We start from the raw sequence: 11,906 nt of genomic DNA on the forward strand, positions 1-11,906 counted from the left end.
CTTTAGGCCCAGCGCCTCTGTCCACTCTGCTACAAAATCTACCAAGGCAGCCCCCTTGATGACTCTGGTTGTGCTGAATTCGAGCTGAAACGCTTGCAGCTCAATGTTCCACTCAGCGACTCTTCCAACTGAGTTGGGGCTCTTGAGCACCCTCTCCAAAGGGTACGCCGAGACAACCTTGATGGGGTGGCCCTAAAATAATGCCGTAGCTTGCGTGAGGCCACCAATAGTGTGAGGAGGAGTTTCTGAGGCATGGGGTACCGCGCCCTTGCGTCCCGCAACACTGTGCTGACGAAGTACACAGGATGTTCAAATTGGTTGGGAGTGCTGGTGTAGATGGCGCCCTCCGGAGACCGCGGCGCCTCCTGAGGCAGGGGAGCCCCCAGCGGTGGCTGATCCTTCTCGGCTGTCGCGGTGGTCTCTACGGGTCTTTCTTGTTCACGCTCTGCCCCGACCCGGGCGGATGCCGTGGCTTTGTTCCGATGCTCTTCCCTAACCGCCACCAGAGCTGCGCTGGCGGAGCAGGGAGTGGCTGCAAGGTAAAGCACCAGGGGCTCCTGAGGGCGCGGGGCCACCATTACCAGAGGGCTGGTTAGGTACCTCTTGAGGTCTTGGAACACCTTGTCTGCCTCTTCAGTCCATTCAAAGGGTCCCTTTTTCTTCATCAGCTGGAAGAAAGGCAGCGCTCGCTCCCCCATCTTGGAGATGAAGCATCCCAGTGCTGTCATGCGCCCAGTGAGCTTCTGCATTTCTCTGAGGGTCTTTGGCGGGCTCATGTCCTCGACCGCCTTGACCTTTTCCGGGTTAGCCTCGATGCCCCGATGGGACACGAGGAAGCCCAAGAGCTTGCCTGAGGGGACCCCAAACACGCACTTCTCTGGGTTGGGCCGCAGGCTCACGGCGTTGAGGCTCGCGAAGGTTTCCTCCAGGCCTCGTATCAGGGTTTTTGCCTCGTGAGACTTCACCACAATATCATCGACGTAAGCCTCAACATTTTTCTCGAGCTGTGGGCCCAAGGCGATGTGCATCAGCCGCTGGAAGGTCGCCCCTGCATTGCACAACCCGAATAGCATGCACGTGTAGCAATACACCCCACACGGGGTTAGAAAGGCCGTTTTTTCCACATCTTCTACCGCCATCTTGATCTGGTGGTACCCAGAGAAGGCATCCAAGAAACACAACAGGTCGCACTCGGCGGTAGAGTCGACAATCTGATCGATGCGGGGGAGTGGGAACGGATCTTGCGGGCAAGCTTTGTTGAGATTGGTGAAGTCGACACACATACGTTCCTTCCCTCCTTTCTTTGGTACAACGACTGGGTTGGCCAACCAATCCGGGTATCGGACTTCGCAAATGACCCCCACAGCTTCCAACTTGCGGGTCTCTTGGACGATGAAAGCCTGCTTTTCCATGGACCGCCGTCTTGCCTTCTGCTTCACGGGTCAGACATTGGGGCACACATTGAGGTGGTGCTCGATTACACCCCTTGGGATCCCCTCCAGCTGAGTGGGCTCCCATGCGAATACCTTCTTGTTCGCGCGTAGGAACTTGACCAGGGCATCCTCCTGCTCGGGCTCGAGGTTGGCGCCTATGGTGAAGGTGGCGTCGGTGGATCCGTCCTTGTCAACCAGCATCTTTCTGCCTTATCTTGGGTGAACAACCGCTTCTTCTTGGCCGGCGCAGCCCCCTTGGTCTCAAGGGCGTCCGAGTCGGCGGGCTGCACCGACACCGCCGTCTTGAAGGCGAGCTTGAGCACTTGAAGCGCATCCCCGGTGTCTCCGCACACGGTGAGGACGCCGCTGCTCCCGGGCATCTTCATGAGGTTGTACGCCGGGTGAGTCGCAGCCATGAACCGGGCCAGCGCCGGGTAGCCAAGGATGGCGTTGTAGGGGAGGCTGATGGGGGCGATGTCAAAGTCGATTAGCTCTGTGCGGAAGTTGTCGGAGGTGCCGACGGATCTGCCCCAGGGAGCTAGAGGCCCCGCCCCTGACGCCCAAGAAGGGCCGGCTGGGCCAAAGCCGCTCCGGTGGTATGTGGAGGAGGCTGAAGGAGCCCGCCTGGCTCGAGCCGCCGTCGATGAGAGTCCTGGTGATGGCCACCTGGAAGATGGTGGGAGTGCATAGCATCGGGAGCGCGCCTGAGCAGGCTGAATTGGAGGGGTGGTCCTTTGAGCTGAAGGCCAGAACAGCCTTGTGCGCCGACCGATCTGAGGGAGCCCCCTGCCGCGTGGAAATGGCACCAATCTCGCGGACGAACGGCTTGACATGGCGGCCCGAAGGTGGCGCCTGCGAGCCGCCCAGGAGGGTCGCGACAACCGGGGGCGCCGGCGCAGAGCGCCTGGCAAGGAAGAGGTTGGGCAACTTTTCCCAAGGGGCCATGGAAGCCGCCGGCAACATGTCCGGCTGCCGCACCTGTCACAGGGCTCGGGCCAAGGCTTGGAGCCCCCCGGCCCCCGCGCCAGTGCTAACGACCGGAGCAGATGGCGCGTTGTTCATCGCAGGGCGAGTCGTGGTGTCGGCGGAGAGCGGGTCGGCGGAAGGAGAAGCTCCGGTGCACCCCTACCTGGCGCGCCAAATGTCAGATTTCAGGTTCCGGCAGACCCTCTAGATTCGAACACTGGGGTGCATGCGGAGATCTAGCCCTCTGCCTACGTGCACCTCACCACCTCGCTATGAACTGAGCAATCAAAGGAACAACACAAGAGACACAGAGTTTATACTGGTTCAGGCCACCATTGTGGTGTAATACCCTACTCTAGTGTGTGGTGTGGTGGATTGCCTCTTGGGCTGATGTTGAACAGTACAAGGAAGAACAGCCTCGCGAGGGTCTATTCTTGGCTGGTGCGATGAACTGCTAGGGGGAGTTCAGTCGCTCTCTCTACTGGTTTCTAGGTGAGGATCCGATGCCTCTACCTTGTGGTGGCTAGTCCTATTTATAGGCAAAGGCCCAGGGCCTCTTCCCAAATATTGAGCGGGAAGGGCGCCAACAATTGGCCATTTTGAAGGGGAACATCTAGTACACTTATCCTGACTAAAGTTGGTCTGTGCCTGCCAAAGGCTCTGGTGGTGACGCCTTCCTGGGCTCCACGGTGACTTCCTTCATGTCGTTGCAACGGTCTTGGTCTTGTTGCATCGAAATGGATGCCTTTGCTTGATGCTCTCGCATGTGCTTGCTTCCTTTGCACCAAAGAGGAAAGAAGGACACTGTGCGGGCTAGCGCCCGCCTGGCGCCCTTGGTCGTCATGGCTCGCGCCATGGGCACCTCGCGAGGTGCCCCGCCTTGATCTCTCCGCCTCCTCGCGAGCCAGCCTGACGAGGCCGTGCCTGAGGAAGCCTCCTGTTGTCCGCCCCGCGAGGCTTGGCCCCTTGCGAGGGTCTTGAGCTCGTGTTGATGAAGATGGGCCATGCTGGGCCGCCCCTTGAGCCACGCCGCAGGCCGCACGCAGGCAAGTCTGGGGACCCCCGTTCCCAGAACGCCGATAATATAAAGGCTTACTAGCCGCATACCCCTATATAAGGGGCTCCGCGCGTATACAACAAGAGACAATAAAGGTCAATTCTACCCATTTTTTGAATTATACTTTGTTTATATAGATTTTTCGCACGATTGTTTTCAACTAAGTTCCTCTCTTTTACAGATGAATACCATGCTACACCCGTCTAGGATACGGCACAATGGAGGCACTGGCGCAGACGTGCAGTAGGGACCCATTCCAAGGATTCTTTTCAGATTAAGACCCTGCGTAAACCTTTTTTACTGTCTCTTGTTGATAAACCCCCCAGTTTTTTGTTATAACCGAGGGGGAGGTTGGAGTCTTGGCATGTGGCCACGTCAGAATTTTGGGCGTACCTGGACACCAGGGGCTTCTTACCAAGGGCTTTTGTTCGGCCCGTTTTCATAAAGACCGAAAACCTTAGGGAGTGTTCGGCGTCGCGAGTTTGGCCTTATATGCATCAGCTCCGAATCATGTCTTTGGTGAAATGTTGGGTTTGCCCGGCTCCTGTGTTTTGCTGCCTTACGTTGCGCTCTATCGGCTAAGGTGGCACCAGGAGAACTACTGCGATTGTGCCCCGGTTCGGCCAGGCGAGCACCTCAGTAGAGAAAGCCGAAAACTGACTGTCATGATATAGCGTGAGACTGGTCAACCACTCGATGACCCGCCGGAATCTTTAGGATTCCTCCGCATTAATGAAGGGCCGTTTCCCGGTCAGGCACACACGCGCCCCGAATTCAGGTGAGCGCGGTGCCCTTAGGGGCTATATAGTAGCCCCACTGTCACACTCCTATGGCTAAGTGAAAGTGATAAAGCATTATATTCCAGTTGCCTAGTTCGCTGCCCTATCACCTCCTTAATAGGACCAAGACGTTGGATCAAGTGTGAAAATGCGCCTTCTGCGAACACCCCCGCATTATATGCATGGGGGCTGAAGCCGAAGACTGCCATCTTTCAGGTTATATACACATATATATTAACGGCCGCACAGGAGGTACTCTAATTCTTGAAAGCACCAGTATAAAAAGCTTTTATATTCCATCGAAACATTGTTTTTCAATAATACGTGTTATTCGAATATAACATCCTTCGAGCACTGTGTCTCTATTAAACGAGCGCCTTGCAGAACTTCCTGAAAATAGTGCTCGGCAGGTACTCGGCTCTTGTCCGAATCTTGGGATGCAACAGCAGTGGCCGTCATATCCACCCAGTATGTCTTCACATGGGCAAGAGCCATCTGCGCACCCTCTATGCACGCTGACCTCTTCATTGCATTAATATGTGGCACCGCACCGAGGAACTGCTGCACCAAGCTAAAATAACTCTTCGGCTCGGGCCTTTTCGGCCATAGATGACTCACGACATGCTTCATGGCGAGTCCGGATAACCTGTTCAGCTCCGCCCATGCGGCCAAACGATCGGATACAGAAAGTGGGCGCTCTGGATTATGGAACTACGACCAAAAAAGTTCTTCCACTTTGTGGTCATTTCGATCCCGGAAGTGTTCGGTCGCGTCCGCGGCACTCGCCGCCAAGTCCAAATAAGTGTTCGCCGCACTCCACTTCCGGTCTAACGGAGCATATTTAGGATCCCCGAACTTCATCTGCAGCATATAGGGGTTTCCAGCCGTGATATCTCCGGCCTGACGTAGCTCCTCCTTCATATCTCTCATCGCAGAGCGAGTATCCTTGGCCTCGGCAGTGACCTTCTCTAGGTCCTTTTGTGCCACAAGATATTCTTTTTCAAGAAGCTTGCAGCGGTCGGCAGCATTTTCAACTTTACAGCCATCTCGGCCATTTCCTTCTTGCTTTGATAGTGAGCAGCCTGTTCGGCTTTCAGCTCTTCAGCTGCCTTTAAGGCAGCCGCATCGCTTATCATGGCCTGCTCCTTGGCTCGGGCAAGTTCCACCCAAAGGTTCTCCATGGCAGCGGCACCATCTGCATCAAGCACACATGTTATAAGGTACGGGCATCAGACTCCTCTTACCAGGCATCTTCGAAATTACATACCTTGTGCCTCGTCCAGCCGCTTGTTGACAAGCGCGATGTCGGCATCTGCCACGTCAAGTTGCCGCTTTATCTCAGCAAATTTATCAGCCCAGCTAGGCACCGGACACTTCGCCACCTACATAGGAAAGGCGACATATCATACCTGGGATTATGATCCTCGGCGCGCCATCATTTTTGACAACACATCGAGTCTCAGGGGCTACTATCTATACAGGGCGCATTTTATATATGCGGATCTGTCAAAAGGTACATTATTTCACATACCTCAAAGCCTGTCAGCAAACTCCTGATGGCCTCGTACAACCCGCTCTCCGCGGATGAAATTCTTCTAATCACCATATCCACCAACGCACGATGTTCTTCTGAGATAGACGCTCGCCCCAGCAGATCCTTCAGCTCCTCCGACCGTACAACGGACGGTGCCGGACTAGTCCGATGGCCTCTTTCGAAGGCCGGACACAGAGGGCCTTGGGGTGCAATACGGCTGCCTTCTGGCCCTGCCAGATTCGAAGAAACCCTCCGTGACGACACCTCAGGGTCGCCCGCCTCGTGAGGCGGTACGGCAGGGGGAGGCGTTCCGCTCTCCATCATCTCCGGACGAAGATCCCCTGAAGACGAGCTCTGCTGAGAAGGGATGAGATCCGAACTACAAGGTAAATTTTTGGTTATCTTCCTCAGAAATAGAACAGGGATGTCTCTCATTTTAAAACCCTCCTCTTTACTTACGGCTCGGTGGAGAGATTATCCCCTCGGGAGCGTAAAGTAGCCAAGGCATCCCTCGGCGCCGGACCCTCTGACGAAGATTTCTTCCCCCGCTTTGAGATCAAGGTCTCCGGGTCTTCAGAGGCGGTCCTCTTCTTCCCCTGGTTGGAGGAATTCTCGATTCCTCCTTTCCCGACGGCCTCCTTCGGGGAGGCGGTAGCTTCCTTGTTCCCCACTTCGCCTTCTTCCAAAGGCACCGCCTCTAGCATCCTGGTTAACACGGGATCCGGCGTAGTCTCAGGGAGGGGGGCCGGACACCTGATTAGCTTTGCTTTCGCTATACATTCCTGTTTAAGGGACACCTCTTTTAAGGGCTATTTCATAATAAATATACGGATAGCGTGTCAGGGTACAGGACTACTTACTTGAGTATCTGGGCGATTGCAGCTCAGACCTGCATCTTCGGACGAGTCTGGACATATTGCTTGTGATCCGAAGAACAATTTGTACATCTCCCTGGGCGTCGCGCCCGCAAAATGCTGGAGGGCTCGCGGTCCTTCTGGATTAAACTCCCACAGGCGGAGGGGGCGATGTTTGCAAGGCAGGATGCGGCGAATCAACATAACCTGCGTCACTACGGCCAGATTGATATCTCTTTCTAGGAGATCTCGAATGCGGCCCTGCAGCAAGGGCACATCCTTGGACGGCCCCCAGTTAAGCCCTTTATTGACCCATGACGCTAGCCGTGATGAGGGGCATGAGCGAAAAACAGGTGGCGCCACCCATGTGGTGCCCCTGGGAGTTGTGATATAAAACCACTCTCGTTGCCATAAGCCGAACTCCTCTTGAAAAGAGCCATCGGGCCATGGAGCATCGGCAATCTTGCTTATAACAGCACCTCCACACTCTGCGTGCTGCCCCTCGATCATCTTCGGCTCTACCTTGAAGGTCTTAAGCCACAATCCGAAGTGAGGAGTAATATGGAGGAAGGCCTCACACACGACAATGAACGATGAGATTTGGAGGGTGGACTCCGGAGCCAAGTCGTGAAATTCCAGCTCGTAATAAAACATGAGCCCCCTCACGAAGGGATCAATCGGGAAGCTTAGCCCCCGAAGGAAGTTAGACATGAACACCATGCTCTCACCGAGCTTGGGAGTGGGAATAACCTACCCTTGAGCAGGCAGCCTATGCGAGATTTCACCGGTTAGATACCTGGCATCTCTCAGCTTTCGCACGTCTTCCTCCGTAACAGCCTTGGAGGTCAGAGCCGGACATTGTCGAGGGTCCGAAGCACCTGAATCTGGAGCTTTGGGTGTTGGAACTCAAGGCAAGAGGCGGATTTGATCGGGATTGAAAGGGAGGAGTCGAGCCTTGGTCTCTTTATAAAGAGGTTGAATTCCAAGAGCCCTCCCCGTGACCGTTTGGGACTCACTTTCGATTAAGGAGACATACCAATGGCACGGTTGGGTTACCCACGCCCGTATTGGTGAGAATCCCGGAATAAGGGGACACGATCTCTGCTTTGACAAGACGTGCCAAGGAAACCGCCTAGCTAAACGCGATGAGGTGGGACAATAAAACGATTCGAATAAAGACTTGGCCATGGCATGATGTCACGCTGCGGAATACGTCAGCAGATTAGATTTGTACAAATATTATTCTCTCTACGGTGGTATGTGGAACTTATTTTGCAGAGCCGGACACTATCCTTGTGTTCAAACATCTTCTATGAAGTATTCGGAGGAGGAACCCGCCTTGCAATGCTGAAGACTATTTGCGCGCCGGGCTCTTCGTCATTGAAGCCTGGTTCAGGGGCTACTGAGGGAGTCCGGGATTAGGGGGTGTCCGGATGACCGGACTATGACCTTCGGCCGGACTCCTGGACTATGAAGATACAAGATTGAAGACTTCGTCCCATGTCCGGATGGGACTTTCCTTGGCGTGGAAGGCAAGCTTGGCGATACAGATATGTAGATCTCCTCCCATTGTAACCGACTCTGTGTAACCCTAGCCCTCTCCGGTGTCTATATAAACCGGAGGGTTTTAGTCCGTAGGACGAACAACAATCATACCATAGGCTAGCTTCTAGGGTTTAGCCTCTATGATCTCATGGTAGATCTACTCTTGTACTACCCATATCATCAATATTAATCAAGCAGGAGTAGGGTTTTACCTCCATCGAGAGGGCCCGAACCTGGGTAGAAACATCGTGTCCCTTGTCTCCTGTTACCATCCGCCTAGATGCACAGTTCGGGACCCCCTCCCTGAGAGCCGCCAGTTTTGACACCGACAGCGTGGGTTAGCCATGTAATAGTATGATGTAACTACACTGGGCTGCCATGTTTCGTACTCTTCTAGTCCACTCTGGGGATGATTGGTTGATTTTATATCGCTGAACAGTATTAAATATTACAAGTGCAGACGCTCCACCACGAGGTTCCTTGCTCCTTCTCGGTCGTCAGGAATCTATGTTCTTCCACTCTATTTTTTTACGTGAGCTTTGTTCATCCTTTTGCCAACACGCGAGACATCTAGCATCAAGGTGCACGTGTTATGCAAGGATTGTTCCATCTATATGAAGAACACATGGGACTGGAACTATGAGATGGACATGTACCCAGAAGTGGACGTACGAACCTGAGTAATATAGCGCAGTAAGTGAAGTAGAAAGGCACAAATGGTATGAACATGCGTGGCATATAGGGTGTGTTAAGTTGCGTTCTCGTCTCAGCATAGGTTTTCCCTCTTCATGCATGCTCAACTCAACACCCCTCTTCATGCATGCTCTCTTCATGCATGCTTCTAGTGTATTTGTGATAAACTAGTGTGGACTCATGCACCCTCCATACACTCTACCAAACACCCAAAAGTGGGTTGAGAAGGGAACTCTTGGGCGGCATTTGTCTCTTACTACGTACTACCACTAAATGTTGTACATGCAATGCACGATGATGTTATGGAGTACGTGCCTAAGTACTCTGCTAGTACTATATTAGTTGGAGGCACATATTAACTTTTATATTTGTTTACGTGTATGCCCCGAGACCTTCCAACTAGATGTGTCTTTCTCTCCAGGTCGCACTTTATATCGTTCATACCACTAAGTACTACTACATGTGGTCTCTGACCCAAAAGTGGAAGAAGTGGAGATGCTCTACCACGTTGTTTTTTTGCGCTCGGCTCTACCACGTTGTTCATGTCTCACTCCTTTCGCTGACGTGTGGGACATCCAGCACATGCCGTGTTTGGCACTCTTCGTCGTAAGCGTTGAAACGCAAGCATTCATCAGAAATAAAAAATAATTATAAATCAGCAGTGATACTACTTTTTTGAGAACCAATCAGCAGTGATACTATACCACACGGTTTCCTTGCTCCTCGATATGGGAAAGAATACTTCCGTTCGCCAACATGTGGGACGTCGACCATCCTGGTCCACTTGCCATGCACGCAGAACTCCAAGGGTGAGTCACCCCGGTCATCGCGCTATAGTAACAATGACTAATGAGCCGTCAAATCACAGGGCCACTTCCCACTTTGAAGTTGCTCGGACGAAGGAACCATCATGACTTCGTTGAATTCCGCTTCTTGAAGAAAACTACTGCACCAGTAGTACTGCTAGCTATAGTAGTTACTCCAACAGAGGCCTCCTTTCGTTCATAGGATAGGAATTTTATAGGAATATGAAAATCATAGGAAGTGAGATGACATGCATCTCTATTCCTGTAGAGAAAGAGATGTGATTTGATGCATAGGATAGGAATTTTTTTCATTTGGTCTAGGCTAATGTACTGGTAATTTGCTAAAAACTACAATAATAGCTAGTAGTATTGGTACATGCTCGTACTCAGACACAGACACACACACTAACTACTAGTACTGCTACTTCTCACATGCTGGCCAGACGCCGTCGTTCTCTTTCCCGGCTTTGTCGGCGACACCCCACCGTGCTTGGATCTCCACCGACCTCTCCGCAGCAGCGCGTGCGTCCTCTTCTTTCTTGCAGCGGCGGGCCTCTCTTTTCTTGAGTGCTTTCTGACTTTTCCGCTCCCTCTGCGCGGCTTTGGCCGCCTCTTGCTCTAACTCCCATTCGGCCTTGGCATCTTGAAATTCCTCCCATATAGGAGTGAGGTCGCGAGCGGCGATGAACTCGGCACGGCGGGATGCCATTGCTTCCCTACCATTTTGTGTGCGGTCGTGGGCGGCGAGGAACTCGGCGCGGCGGGATGCCGTCGCTGCCTTACCGGTTAGTGTGCGGCGCGGTGGCATGAACGACGCTTGGTGAGAGCTCTGGGTGGAGTGGCCGGACAACCGTATAGTGCATTAGTTTGTCAAGAGCTCAAGGACAAAAGACGAAGGAAATTTGGATTCCCCTTCAATCTTGGTCATTTATTACCCTGTAAAATGCATTAGTGGTCATCGAACTTGTCTTGATAGCTCAATTTGATCATTGTATACGAGATATGGTGATTATACGGTCAGTGGCTCAGCGTATAGCTCCATATTTTTCTGGTTGACCAGTCAAACAGTCCGCATGCGCCTCTTCAGCTCGTGTTCTTTATCTATCTACGCGGGCCTGCCTGTCAATGGAGAAAGAAATACTATAAAAACCAAAATTATGCGTATGTGGGGAATCAAACCATGGACTCGTCGCTGCAACGCACCCTCGTTAGCCAAATGAAAATGAAATACTTCGCGTCAGACACTCACGCTCATGTTGTCAAAGCATGCTAATGCCTGCACCTCGCCCTCTAAATCGAAGTCCTGCTCATGGCGAACGCAAACGGAGAGCCCATCACCTGCACGCCCCGGTGGTGCCTGACATTAATGTTTCGATGTTTGATGGAGGCCTACGCGAACGCCAAGCATGTATTCACCTGGCTCAACACCAACGGTCATACTCGGAGTGCCTTGCTCATGCATATCGTCCACCACAACGACAATCTATAAAACAGTCTAGCTAGAGAGGGTACTATGGTACGGAGTATGTACTATCGTGAGCGACCAATCTTAGTGCCACTGCACACGAGTGCGTGTCTGATCGATTCGTCCATTATTCGTAAGTTATGCATGGTTGTGTGGTGTTTAATGGTGGTCGTCAAAGGCTAGCTGGCGACAAGAGCGACTGTCAATATGTGTCGCATATGCTTCAAAGGCTCGTCATCCATGACTTCACACTTTACCACCACGCCATCATCTGACCGCCCTGGCCTACCGAAACCCCTTCCATCGCTAGCGCGCGCTTCCCGCCTGAAACGGTCACCGTCTCTCCAGAACGTCAATGCCGCATTCACCGGACTTAACTGCAGGTGCAATTGTTGTGTCACTGACATGCGGGCCAGATGCCCGTTGGGCCCACATGTCAGTAACCCAACACATCTGCAGTTAAGTCACTGAAGCAGCGTCCGCATTCACGCCCGACGAACCTACTCCGGCGCAAGTTGTCCACCCATCTGCCGCGGCTCATTGCCAGTCGCCCGCTATATTAACTTGGGCCCTAGCTCCCAGCCATAGCCAAAGACCCACACTTATTCTCCTCCGGTCCCTTCCTTCTATTGGCACCACTCCAACCATGGCCTCCTAGCGCTCCGAAGCTCTCTGGGACGTACTGTCGCAGGAGCAGACGAGGGACATCGGCGGCTCCGCTCTAGGCGCGCTCCAAAGCTCTCTTCGACGTAATGTCACAGGAGCAAACGAAGG

Source organism: Triticum dicoccoides, chromosome 7B, assembly GCF_002162155.2.
Source record: "Triticum dicoccoides isolate Atlit2015 ecotype Zavitan chromosome 7B, WEW_v2.0, whole genome shotgun sequence".
Taxonomy (NCBI): domain Eukaryota; kingdom Viridiplantae; phylum Streptophyta; class Magnoliopsida; order Poales; family Poaceae; genus Triticum; species Triticum dicoccoides.